This window comes from Eubalaena glacialis, chromosome 11 (genome assembly GCF_028564815.1).
Source record: "Eubalaena glacialis isolate mEubGla1 chromosome 11, mEubGla1.1.hap2.+ XY, whole genome shotgun sequence".
In the NCBI taxonomy this organism is placed as follows: domain Eukaryota; kingdom Metazoa; phylum Chordata; class Mammalia; order Artiodactyla; family Balaenidae; genus Eubalaena; species Eubalaena glacialis.
In genome coordinates this window covers 51182459-51196564 of record NC_083726.1, presented here as the reverse complement: position 1 = coordinate 51196564, position 14106 = coordinate 51182459, and the positions used below count along the sequence as shown (strand labels likewise).

Below are 14106 nucleotides of genomic sequence, written 5' to 3'. Positions count from 1 at the left end.
TAACTTTATATTTAGCACAGCATCTAACACATAGTACACATTCAATAAATTTTTAAAAAGTCTTCTAGGGCATAGATATCTCCTAACTTGTTACATGATATCAAAGTCTCAGAGCTTTCCCAACATCAGAAGTCCTTCATTACATGCTAACATCCTCCAAGTGAGAAGGAATTATCTCCCCGGACTTCTTACCTCACAGAACCCTCCAACTACTCAAGCCTATAACTGAGCTCCTGTTGTACAAGCCTCTATTATTCCATTATCCATTCAGAAATCATTAATGATTCTGGCTCCAATAACTGTTATTTCAATAAATACATGTGGCGTGCTCAATATGTGTCAGGCAGTGTGTCAGGTGTTAGACACACATAGTGAACAAAGCAGTCGAAAAGTCCCCACTCCCATAGACCTTATCATTGAGCAGATATTGATAAAAGGTGACTAGATCAATAAGACATGTCCCTGTGCTCTTGGTCATTTCCATCACTATTCTGATTATTTGTTTACGTGACTACCCTATGGGTTTCAGTTCTTAAAACACAGTAGGAACTCAGTAAATGCTTTCTAAATGAAAATGTCAGTCCCTCTCTGTTTCTGTTCACAAGAAGGACACTGCTACTCCATAGAGTGTGGCTGCCAACAACAAATCAGAACTCACTATTAAAACATCTTTTGTCATTTCTATAGACTCCTACCTTATAGGAGTGATTGCCACCTAGTACCCATCCTCTCCTACCTCTTTCCTAATGGAGCCATGATTTAGTTCAGGTCTCCCCCTCTCAGTTGAGCCCATAGTTCTCAGGGGAAGTAGGTCTTATCCCCAGATCCAAGGCTGAGTCTAGCCAGCGCACTCTTACCATGACCATCTCATTCACCCTGGTGTTGATGGTTCAGAAGTCAGCACATAACTTAAGTCAACCAATCAGACCAGAGGAAAGGATTTTTAGTCTATGGCTGGAGAAGAAGCCCTTTCTTCCACTGTAATTAGGGACAACTGCTGTTAGTGGTGGCAATTATCTTGTGACCATGGTGGAAGCCAGGTTGAGAAAAAAGGTGACATGGAGACGAGAGTAGACCTGAGATACTAGAAAAATGGAGCTGGAACTGCCCAACTTCTGGCTTCCAGTTATATGTGATAATATAACTGTTTATTGTTTATGCCATTTTAAGTGGGGTTTTCTGTTACCCATAGTTAAAAGTATCCTCATATAATCCTCTGGAAGCTACTGGCTGAACTCCAGATTAGGAGAGAAGAAATGTGCTTTTAGAATCCATGGATGCATTTAAATGTAAACTCTGACCAGAAGGGCAGCATACCTCCTCCAAGACCCAGCTGGAGAGTGAGGCATCCGTGATTATTGTTGTAAAGTCCAAACAACATTTACCACAAATAATTTGTAAGGTTCTTTTCCCTCTCTCAAAACTTGATGTTTAATACCCTTGATGCTTGGTTTTAAAATTCTTTTGTGAATTGAAAAGGAATTCCCTTAAGTTAAAAGCAACATAAAACAGTATTCATTGGATAATTCATTCATTAATAGAGGCAAAAAGTTAACAATAAGTAACTCAAAGATGAAGAACTTTTAAAAGAATCATGGTCATAGAATCACAGCAGGGAAAAAACCTTACAGAGTGTCTAGATTAATGCTTTTCAAACTTTTCCATTGAAATCCATGAGGGAAATGTTTTTATGAACATAGAAATCATGCCTGAAGTAGCTTGTCAAAAGCATGAAATATCTTTGGCATTTGACTTTCTAATCTTTAAAACGCAAGGGAGTTTTGTGTTCTAATGCAGAATATTATTCACATATAATTTTTCCCAAATCTTTAGTGAAATTAATAACCCAGGAAGATGAGTAGTGTCTATATTCTGTCTGTGGGTTGTCCTCACTGACATACCACTGTGTAACCCCAGGGGCAGATGGTATGTTTATCCAACCATTACCCTCATGTCACAGATCAGAGGACTGAGGCCAAGAGAGGTTAAATAACTTGACCAAAGTTCTTAAGATATTACTAGCAGAGCTGAAAAGAGAATCAAGCTCATTGTAACTTCCAAGACCAGTACTCTCTCCAAATGCTTCTTTTGATCTTTGTAAGAAAATAAGAGCAATGCAAATTAGAAGTTCAGCAACAGCTCTAACCAAATTCATGAGGCTGTGGGTCATATCCTGAACATGCCCAGCCTCAGTGCCTCTGCACTTGTTGTGCCTTTTCTTTAGAAGGCTCTTCTGACTCCCTTCATGGTTGGTTGCATCCCAGCATTCCTGTCTCAGCTCAGACATTACCACTTTACAAAAGAAGCCTTCCCTGACCATCCTATCTAAAGTGGTCCTCCCACCCCCAGTTATGCTCTACCATGTCATTCTGATTTGGTTCTTTCACAGAATATATCACAATATGAAATTATGTATGTATTTGTTCCCTTTCCAGTTCCCTTCCTCTTGAACATAAGCTCCACAAAGAACAGACCTTTTCTGCATTGCTCACACCAGAATTGGGGGTTTGCACATAGAAGAAATGAGTACCCTATGCTGTCCTATCTCTCTTTTTCCAAGCTGCCACTCTCCTGGAACACCATTCCTCCCTTATCTTTCCTGCTCAAGCATTACCCATTCTAAGGACAACTCAAATCTTACGTCTTTCAGGAAGCCTCCCCTAGATCTATTTACCCAACTAGCTTGTGAGGTCATGGGGAACTGGAAACTTGCCTTGTTCACATTTCTATGCCCACACGTTTATATGCCCAGACCCTAACATAGGGAGCACCTTTGATCCCGTCACCTGTTTGCCTTTCTCATCTCAGTGCACTTTTTCTCTGTGTTCTAGAAGACCATTTTAAGGTTGTCCTACATGAGATTGACTATATTTTCCATGATGTCAATTCTGTTCCTTAAACACTCCAATGCAAATTTTAATTCTGTCATTTCATTTGGTTATTTCCCCCTTGCCTTCTTTTCCTCCTGTCATCCAGGTTCTCTTTTTTACCTCAAAGCATCATTTCCTTTGGACTTTCTGTGCTATTAGTGAGCTTCTGTTTCTTTGTAGTTGATGTAGGATGCCTATTTAAAATAGCATGCTATTTCCTGTAATAAATTATACTCAGAAATACTCTCTTCTTCTGATCCTTCAGCTTTTGCTTTTTCCCCTTAACCTGCACTGTTATTTTGTGGGCCCCAAACTTAGGGGTTACTCTGTTTTCATCCTTACAAGGAGGGGAGTTCTATCCAGGCTCATATATTGACCAAACAGGTGATTCACAGAGCTCTTAGCCCTACTCACTGTCTGCTAGGGAGCAGGATGTAAAGCAAAGGGAAGATTGGTGTGCCAGATCTCCCCTGGCTCCCAGAATCTAGCCTAACTTAGAGCAGCTCTAATGGACCTAGGTGGGATCTTCTAATGGACCTAGGTGGGATCTTCTCCTGACTCTATCAAATGATGGATTTCAGAAGTACTGGAAAAACCACAACCACCAATGTGCACGGGGTGAAATATTTCCTAAGACACAATGCACTCTTCCCTTAGCCCCCTCTACACTGTGTTCTGCACTGTTGCTTTCTAAATGGATTGCCTTCAAATGGACACTGAAAGCCGAGGGAAGAGAATGTACGCCTCTTCACAGGAAGTGGAGTAAAGGAAAAAAGCAAGAGGCCAGGAAATGAACCTTACAATTTGCTACAGTTAAGGACTGGAGGAAGAAAGAGAAGCAGCAGTCCCAGAGCTAAATGAGAGCCGTGTCAGGTCACAGAGATCACCGGAGGCAGAGGGAAGGCTGAAATACGGCAAAGAGGTGACCATCAGTGTCAGTGACTGCATCAAGGGAAAAGAATGAATACTGCATGATTAGGAGGCCCCTGACATCCTTGGACTTTTCAGAAGGATAACGAAGGAGATCACTCTGGCAGGTGATTGAGCAATGAATACAAGAATGAAGAAAGGGAAACCAGGGCATGCTTGCTGAGAAAGACTGACAGTGGAATTCAGGGAAGAAATAGGGAGTAGTTGTCTATTTCAATATTGTAGGAGAGATGTTAAAATCTGCAAGCACTATTTAAATCTCTAAGTAAAAGTAATTGGCATGATTGCCATTTTTTGCATTTGGGAAGACTATGTCAGGTTTAGAAAACAGTAAGAGTAACCATATGTACATCCTTTTTGAAAATATAGGGGCACAAGTGGGATGAGGGGAGAGAATTCAACCCCAGAAATTAGAAATCTGAGAATAGTGATAAAATACCAGTAAGGAAAGGTTCCATAATTTTTTGAAACTGCATCCAATAATTTCTTCCTTAACTCTGCTAAACACCATGGAATTTTTAGACCTCTCTTTTTACTATTTTGTAATATCGCTTCATGGCCCCCAATATCAACAACAGGTTATATGCCAAATTCTGAAGGCTTCTTACAACTAAATAGAACAATGAACTTGTATGATTTGATGGCTAGACATTACCATACTCATTGAATACAAAGATTATAACAGAAGAAAAGTGAAATTCTTTTGAATGGTGTTTAAAATACATGCATTTGTATAGGTAGGGAAAAGTCATTAAATATTACTTTTCATATCTTACAGGCTGAGAGCATCAAAGATCTATTCTTTTCAACCACAATCCAGCAAGACTAAGTGATAACATAAAGGATCCTGGCTACCAGCAAATTTGGTAAAGGCAGTGGAACCCAAGAACCAGAAGCACCGTGCATCTCGGCTCTGATCTACCACCCCAAAGGGAGCATCATGAAGATTCCATCCGTCTGGAGCAACAAAAGCACAAACTAGCATAAATCCACCCATTAGTCTAACCATCTGTTAGTACTTAATTGTTGTTAATTCATTAGTCATTTGAGAAAGGTGACAAATTGGAAACTCTGATACTCTAAGAACAAATTCCTGTCCTGGGAAGGAATCCTCAGAATCATCTACCAACTGCTCAAATATTTTTTTTTTTTTTTTTACAGTCACCTACTTTATTTATTTATTTATTTTTGGCTGTGTTGGGTCTTTGTTTCTGTGCGAGGGCTTTCTCTAGTTGCGGCGAGTGGGGGCCACTCTTCATCGTGGTGCGCAGGCCTCTCACTGTCGCGGCCTCTCTTATTGCGGAGCACAGGCTCCAGACGCGCAGGCTCAGCAACTGTGGCTCACGGGCCTAGTTGCTCCGCGGCATGTGGGATCTTCCCAGACCAGGGCTCGAACCCGTGTCTCCTGCATTGGTAGGCAGATTCTCAACCACTGCGCCACCGGGGAAGCCCTGCTCAAATATTTTAACTTCTAAAAAGGGATTTATTCAAGTAAGCCAGACAGAGAAAGACAAATATCATATGATAATGCTTATATGTGGAATCTAAAAAAAATGATGCAAATGAAATTATATACAAAACAGAAATAGACCCACAGACATAGAAAACAAACTTATGGTTACCGAAGGGGAAAGTGGGGAGGGATAAATTAGGAGTTTGGGATTAACATATACACACTACTATGTATAAAATAGATAACCAACAAGGACCTACTGTATAGCACAGGGAAGGAACTATACTCAATATTTTGTAATAACCTATAAGGGAAAAGAATCTAAAAAATATATACATACATGTATAACTGAATCACTTTGCTGTACATCTGAAACTAACACAACATTGTAAATCAAATATACTTCAATTTTAAAAAAACAGTATAATAAAATAAAACAAAATGGGATTCACTCAAACAAGTATTTTTTGAGGACTCCTATGTGCCAGCTCTAAGACTGAAGCAAACAGGTCACTTATTTGGACACCAACACTGAACTGAGTCTCTCAGTCAAGTGAGGAGAAGGATAAAGATTGTATATACTAAGAAACAATATCCAAGCCATTAGGCTCAAGGGACTAAAATCAGAGGGGGAAAAAAGACTCACAGATTATCAATGTGCTTTAATGACAGTAAACTTACCAAGGGATGATATTATTCTTATAGGTGGCAACTGCTATTTTTATTAAGAATCTTTCCTATGTGTGACATCTTTTAGCCTTTGGCCTAATTTTTCTCCCAGATACTGGGCTTGTTAGCTGAGCATAAGTTTCCAAAGCAAATAACCTTTTGATGATCTGACCTAACCTTTTTCTTAAGTATAGTCAACAATAATGGAGGCTGGCACCACTTTCCCAAGTCTTATACCAATACAAAGGCATGACTAAGAGTGTACCTCTTCCCAGAGGAGCTTCACAGGAGTTTGGGATCATCATGTTAATTCTCCAGAGAAATCTACAATATAAGATGAGATCACTTGTGCATAATTAAACTAAAAATAAATTCTGTCTTATATTATATGGAATGACTGCTGACATTTTCCCCACACATAACTCTAGTCTGAGGATAAAATCAGCTTAGCATTTTGTTGATTCTGAAATTCATTTGTCCTACTAAATGCATAATAGCTATTATTTAACTTCTTCCTCTACACATTTTAACCAGGGTATACATCTTAGTTTCTGCATATTCAGTTCTTTCAACAAAAATTAATTGGCCTACTATGTGCTGGCTGCTGTTATAGGCTCTGAGGACATCATAAGGACATGTAATGAAGAAAATGACATCTCTGCCCTCATAGAACTTACATGGAGCTTACATTTTAGTGAATGGATATATAAATGTACCACCTACAAACATACTGCAGCAATGTTTTCCATCAAAGTGAAATCTGCTTCCCTGCTTATATTTGGAAATATTTGAATACTGTAGTGTCAGGGATCTAAACAAGTGACTAAGCAACTTTTATTCTGCATAGCATTAAACCATAGCCCAGATCTAAATTTTATCAGATTCACATGATATTCAGTGGGTTTTTTTTCCTACAGCAGGTTGTTCTCCCTTGCATAAGTTACCGTTAATAGAGGTATTTTCTCCCCAGTCTTAACCCCACTAACCTCCCCCAGCAGCATTACTCATTCTCCCAAAGTGTACTAAAAATGTTCTCTTGCAGATTGTATTCTCAGATGAGAGCACCTTGTTTTGAATGGTACTTTCTTGTCCTTGATCTCGTCTTTTAAAAGATCTCAAAAGTCTCCTTTGTGATCACTTCTTATCTTTTCAGGTCACTTCTTACAACTCACTTTATAGTCCACAGAATGGCTTTTGTTTCTCAAACACGCGTGCTCCATCTTACCCCCAAGCCTTTGCTCTTGCTTTACATCTGCCTGGAAGAGGCTTTGGCTACACTCTTTCCCAGGCAAAACACCTTTTCATCCTTGAATACTTAGTTCAGACACCACCTCCTCCAAGAAACTTTCTCTGACCCTTATATCTCTGCTCCCCAGGGGTTCTTTAAGTTCTCCTCTGTGCTTGCACAGTACACAAGAAAGAACCATATTAACTGAACTTGCTACACTGTATATAATCATCTGGCAGCACACCTAAAAGGGGAGATGAAGTCTTGGTCATGTTTGTGGACCAGTGTCTTGCACACAGCCCTCCATATGCCAGATACTAAAAAAACATGTTTGCCCAATAAACACTTTAATGAATTTTAAAAACATGCTTCAATAAATTTTTAACAGTAAAAACATCAAGTGACAAAAACCTGTGAAATTATCAAGTTCCCTAAACCAAAGAATGTTTAACTCAGTCCAATGTTTTTCCTCTTTTCAACACAAGCTGTCTACTTATTTAGCTTTTTGTTTTAACTAGATATTAAACACATGTAAATACTTGTTTAAACTTGAAAAATCCTACAGGGATCGTGGAAGTTGATGGAGGAAACACAGTAAGCAACTGAACAAATATCTGTTATGAGATTTACCCTCTGCCCAGGAGACACCAGAAAGAACTTCATTAGCAAAGATCTTCCTTCACCTATGAGGTAATGAAAGGGGAATTGCCAAAGCCCTCAAGCCAAAGAGCAGGTGACATCAACTTTATCCCAAGCAATTTAAATCTATCTGCAATGCCATGTCCTCCAGAAGGGGCCTGGATGAAAAATAGGAGTAAACCATGTTTTCATTCATGGTTCTTTTCTACCCTTAGCAGCTGCCCCTCTAACAAAAAGATGAACTTGAGCTTTGGCTATGGAGATTCCCTTCCTAGTCAGGATTTTTTTGTTTGTTTGGTTGGGTTTTTTTGCCTCTTTTAGTTGCTACTTTCTTATCTCTGGGCCAGCTATGTCTTCAGTAAAATTCCTAAGCCAAATAGGTTTTGAATTTCTGTCTGCTGTATAATAAAGAATGTTATATAATAAAACAATGCTTTTGTGCTGGGTTCCTGGAAGGGAGCTTCCAAACTTAGAACTGCCCAAGTGACAAGAGTATCTTTGTTATTCATGGTAGATACTCAGACCGCACTTGAATTTATGCTAACCAAGCAACTCAAGGTGGGCCCCTAGATAGTTTCAGGCTGGGGACCAGCAGTGCTAGAAAGACCAACCACGAGATTTAGACGGGTGGGACTTTGAGCCTTGTGATATCAGCCTGACCTCTGGGGAGGGAAGGGGGGCTAAGGATTGAGTTCAATCATATGGCCAATGATTCAATAAACCATGTCTATGCAATGAAACCCCAATAAAAACTCTGGACACCAAGGCTCTGGTGAGATTCCTGGTAGATGAACAAACTAATGTGTCTGGAGGGCAATGTCTCCTGATTCTAAGGAGAGAATACTTGAAAGCTCTGTGTTCAAAACACTTCTCGACCTTGCCCTATATGTCTCTTCATTTGGCTGGTTCTGATTTGTAGCCTTTATAATAAAACTGTAACTGTAAACATTAGTGCTTTCCTCAGTTCTATGGGTCATTCTAGTGAATTATCAAACCTGAGGGAGTTGTAGCAACCCCTGAATTTGTAGTCAGTTGGTCAGAAGTGCAAGTGGCCTGGAAACCCCCCAAACTTGCAGCTGGCATCTGAAGTGAAGGCAGTCTTGCTGGGAACTCTGCTCTTAACCTGTGGAATCTCCAGGAGGTAGTCGTGGTATTATACTGTTCTACCATGGTAACTACACAATTACCATATTTATTCAGCATGAATAAAAAAAAGTCAGGCCCGGAGTCAGGGTACCTGGGTCCGGGGTCAAACTTGCCATTTAATAGCTCTGTGATCTTGGACAAGCCACAAAACTGTTCTGAGTATCAGTTTTCTCCTCAGTAAAATGAAAGGGCTGGACTCAGTAGTGGTTTCTGCCATTTCCCATCTTTACACAGTTCCCATTAGGCTCAGTTTGGAGGAGAAGCCAATGACTGCTTTTTCCTCTGGATGACTTTCCTCTGTAGGCTCCTCTTATTAGCAACAGCGCACAAATAGGTTTGAGGCCTTTGTATTTGCTGGTAATTCACAGGCTCATACCTGAAGTAACTGTAAAAATGATTTCCCCACAGTTCAAAAAGGAGGCAAAGTGCGATGACGGGGAATGACAGAATGCCAGGAACCATACTCAGAGAAAGGAATTGTGGAGGTTAAGAGATTTGGGGGTGATGATGGTGATGAGTGAGGTGGGGATGAGCTAAGACACTGAGAGATGGTAAGACCGTAGAATCTTCAAACATGATGACAGGGAAAGGAATATAGGGAAACTGCATGGCAGTTGATGCCACTATAATTCCAAAAAGTGCTTGTTGGTCACAGCAAAGATAATGAAAATCAGGTGGTATAAGAGAAAGGCTCTGAAATGTTGAGAAATTGCAGGGGAACAATAGTTGAAACCAGATGTCGGGTACAGTAGCTGTTAGACACAAGAGGCTATTAAGCACTAGAACTGTGGCTACTCTAGACTGACATGTGCTGTGAAAGTGTGAAATGAACGCCAGATTTCAAAGACTCAGTATGAATTTTAAAATGGAACACACATCATTGGAAACTTTTTATATTAAGTATATGTTAAAATAATTTTTGGATATATTAGACTAAATAAAATCAATTTCACCTACTTTTCACTTTTTTAATGTGGCTAAAGGAACATTTTAAATGACATCTGAGGGCTAGCATTGTACTTCTATTGGGAGCACCTGTCTAGGAGTGTCCGAGGGGTATATGAAGAATTCTGCAGGTTTGATTATCAGCCCCCATGAATCTGGAGAAATGAGAGAAGGCATGGCCTTCATTAGAGAAGTCTGCTAAAGAAGCAGTGTCTTCAAGGGAAAGCTGATTTTCAACATCAGGGAGGAAGTAAAAAGGTTATTTGAAAAAAAAGGATGTGATAGAGGTGTTAGCTGATGCCAAGGTGGTAATCATACTGCAATACATAAATGTATCAAATCAACACACTGTACATCGTACCCTTACACAGTGCTATATGCCAATTATATCTCAATTTAAAAAAAAGAAAAAAGAAAAATAGGTATAGTTCATGTGTCAGAGGAAGGTTGGTAGATTAAATCACTGGAGAGGTAGGGACTTTGAAGTTCACCTACTCCGGGCTGATTCCAAAGCTGAGAGCATTTCCTTTAGTCAAGACCAACTTCTTTTTGGGAGGCAAGGTGGATGAATAAGTCATCCAACTACAATACAGTCAATCAGCAAACATTTATTAAGGATTTTACATATCTTAGGCTCTAGGGATCTAAAAATGAGTAAGTTCCTATCCACAAATTGTTCTCAGGCTAGTGGAGAGACAAGTACTTAAAAATAGATAAATGCCAATATAAATCCTGACAAATACAGTAACTGTGTGTAAACTAGGCCCTGAGGTCAGAGCTGACAGTGAGATATACACAGTTTAAGGCCTGTGTGCTGTTTCCACTGAGGCATGGGCTGTAGAAATAGTCCATTCAGCACAATTTCAATTCTAGCTACAAAAGGGTCATGCCTTCTTTTACTTAAAAAGATTAAATCTTCTGATTGGGAAAAAAATATATTTCCCATTCTACTTTTACAGATATAAAGGAAAATAACTGACAATTTACAAATGTACTCCACTGTCTCTCATTTAAACCATAATTATCCTTCATTCAAAAATTTAAAAAATACCAGCTTATATCCTACAATATTATTTTTAGAAGTCTTTCTATAAAACAAAATATGCACATAACTGCTATGTGCTTTCACTATCTTAAGATGCCAGATGGTTACAAAAGAGAATATTTCTTTCATTTTCCTGACTTCTTTCAAAAAATAAAATACAGTTTGTTTGGTATAGTTAGTTTCTAAAAGGTATAATGTGAAACAGCAAAATCTCCTTAGTAGAAACAAATCAGCCTGTGTAGACCTTTTTGGTTCTTCTCTTCACAGAAGAACCAAATAACTTCTGATGACAGAAGTTAACTTCTGATGACAACTGGTGTGTATGTGTGTGTGTTGCGGGGCAAGAACTGACCATCTCTGGGGCTCATTCTGGTTCAAACAGGCCCAGGGCAGAAAGAGAGGCAATGGACATTAGAGTCAGAAGAACCTGGATCCAAATTCCACCTCTATGGCTTACTAAATTGAGAATCTTGGGAACGTGAACAACTTCTCAGAACTTCAATGTCATCACCAAGATAATGGAGCTCATATGCTACACACCTCGAGCAGTGTGAAAATTAAATGAACAATCTGGCAAACAGTAGGCGCTCAGTGTTAGTTCTTCAGTCCTTTTCCTTCTCTACAAACCCCACCACCCCTTCCGATCTGGTCGTGGCCACCTGCCCCCAAAAGAATGACAAAAGTATATCAATCAGCATAGTAGCTATTCTTCTCCTAAAGGTATCAGTGCATCAGTGAAAGCAGTCAACCATTCCCTGTGTATTAAAATGAAAGCACATGGTTCCAGAATAAAAATGTCATTAATTTCTATAAAAATTAACTGCTTGAGCATTTTCTAGCAAAATTAAACCAAGCTAATTGAATAGTCCTTGAAGAGCGGGAAAATCATCAGGGCCATCACAGACTACTGATTCAGTTTCTACAAAGTTGAAAAGCAAATTATAGAAAGTTGTGATGAGAATCTCCTTATCAGCATGAATAAAGGCTCATAAACTTCACCCACTGAATTCCAACAATCTAAAATTCAACAGAAGAACGATGTCTTAAAATAATAAGAGGGTGCGTTTTTATCAGAAAAATAACCTATTTTAAGTCCTCTGTAAAAAGAAATAAGATATAAATTCATTTTTTATTGAGTAAAGATTTCCATTTTTTGATATCAAAGTCTCCTTTCTTATTTGAATAAGTACAGTTTCCACAAAAAAGTTCCTAGGGAAAATAATAATGCATTTGATTAAAATAAATCACAATGCTGAGCATAGTCTCCAGTGACTAGAACACTTAATGAATGTGCAGGAAATGACAAATAAGCAGAAAACGCAAGTATGCCTTAACAACATGTTACAAGACCATACATCAATTCATGTAATTTTTTAAAAATTCATTCAGAACAGGTAGATATTTTTATACCAACTAAGTGGGTGAGAAAGCTCAGAGAGGGTAAGTGACTTGCCCAAGGTCACACTGCCTAAGTGTACCAGAACCCAAATCAACTGATTCATTTGGCCACCTTTAAAATCTTAGTGTTGGAACCCCATGGAGGTTATTCAGTCTCAGTCTCCCAGGCCACATAGGAATCCTATCAATAACATTCTTGACATGTGGTTATTTGGTCTCTATTAACAGTTCCAATGACTCACTCCTTTTACAAGGTCACTATTGCCATTTCTGAAATGTCTTCTCTACAATGAATCTAAATCTTCTCCCCAGTAATTTTTAGACTTCGGTCCTGAGCTACACAACATAAATCTAATCCCCCCTCCACAAAGAAGCTGGTCCTCTAGAGCTTTCTCTACTTCAAAGCTAAACATTCCTTCCACCCATCTGGTTTTACCACGAGGTGCTGCTGGGGCGTCATCAAGGTACCATGTCTGAAAATCCTTGCTCATTTCTACATTCTTATTTCCTGCCACCTTTCAATTTTTATTTCATTACACCCCTGACGTGTTTAAAACGGAATCATAAATAGACTGATAAATAAAACACCATACAATTAAAAGGCAATCAGTAACATAACCATGATCGTCCTGAATTATTGATCTTCCTGAAATATCTGGCCTTCTTCAGTGGAGGATTATTTATAATCTCTATCTGTAAGGATCACTAGAGTTATCAAATCCCTTCATCTTTTACATTCAAAGAGGGATAGTTAGGGAGTTTGGGATTGACATGTACACACTGCCCTATTTAAAATGGATAACCAACAAGGACCTACTGTATAGCACAGGGAACTCTGCTCAATATTACGTAACAACCTAAATGGGAAAAGAATTTGAAAAAGAATAGATACATGTATATGTATAAAAATATATTTATAAGCCCACAACTTTTGAATCAGAAAAAAAAAAAGACAGAAATCATCCCATCACTTACACAATAAACATTTATTGAACATCAACTACATGCCATGCCCTGTGCTAGGCTCTGCGGTAAGCACTACCCATAGAAGAACTGATAAGACAGTTACTAACCTAAAAAGGGCTAATAGTAGTATTATTATCAAATAACTTTCATTGAGCATTTATTGGGTGTTGAGCACAGTTCTAAGTGGACTGCATGCATTAACTCACTTAATCCTCACAATGACCATAGGAAGGTGCTATTATGATCATCATTTTCTCATGAGGAAACTGAGTCCCAGGAGAGGTAGAAGAATTTATGCAAGGCCTCGTAGCCAGTAGTGGCTGCCACCAGGGCCTCGGGGAGGAATTCCAAAGTAAATAGTTTGTCTTTCTTTTCCCAGCCTTTTTTTTTTTTCTTTCAGTTTTTCTGTTATTTCTCAGCTGTCCAAAGTCTTTCCTAATGCTAAGTAATGTGAAGCTTTCTTCATTCACAAATTTACATTAGTGTGTAGATAACCACCACGCATAGCACTACCACTCTAGATCTTCCTACTTCCTTTGACCTGAGCTTCCTCACCCATGTATACAAATGACCCCAACTTTGACTTAATAACTGAACTGAACAAGGAGGTATATGTTAAATAGTCTGTGGGAAGGGGATATATTTCAGACCAATTGTTACTAATCATGCCTAACATCCTTCATTCCATGGAAATACCTGTAGTTAGTAAGAAGGGTAGTAAGAAAGGCAGTCATTTTGTGTAGTGACACTGCAAACTTCATTTTTGGTGGTGCTTTATGAGAATGTGGATTGGAAACATGTAAATTCGAGGATTCTT

The 14106-nt window shown here is 38.9% G+C and overlaps 1 protein-coding gene across 6 annotated transcripts in view; it reads right to left on the bottom strand.

Moving 5' to 3' along the window:
* GRIP1 (glutamate receptor interacting protein 1) overlaps positions 1-14106 on the bottom strand; it is a 721542-nt gene that overhangs the window by 584622 nt on the left and 122814 nt on the right. The window lies entirely within an intron of this gene.